Raw genomic sequence first — 373 nt, forward strand, 5'->3', positions numbered from 1 at the left:
CTAAGCGTTTCTAGGCATGATGTTAAGGGAGGTTTTAGGGGGATATAAATACCTCCTGGGAATTTGGCTGGGAGGATTCTGAGGTATGAGATGTTCTATACCATCTCCCAGAGCTTCCTCCAGGACTGAACTTCAGTCTTTCACTGTGGGGCTGGCTTGAAAATGTACCTCCTGAGATGCCTGGGTGGTTCAGTGGGTTAAGTGGCTGCCTTTGGCTCAGGTCATGACCCCAGGGTTCTGGGATAAAGTCCTGAGTCACACTCCTTGCTCAGAGGGGAGTCTGCTTCTCCCTCTGCTTATTTCTCCCTGCCACACTCCCTGCTTATGCTGTCTCTGACAAATAAATAAAAAAAGTCTTAAAAAAAAAAAAAAA

The sequence above is a fragment of the Leptonychotes weddellii genome, chromosome 3, assembly GCF_054177405.1.
Source record: "Leptonychotes weddellii isolate Sample4059 chromosome 3, ASM5417740v2, whole genome shotgun sequence".
Taxonomy (NCBI): Eukaryota; Metazoa; Chordata; class Mammalia; order Carnivora; family Phocidae; genus Leptonychotes; species Leptonychotes weddellii.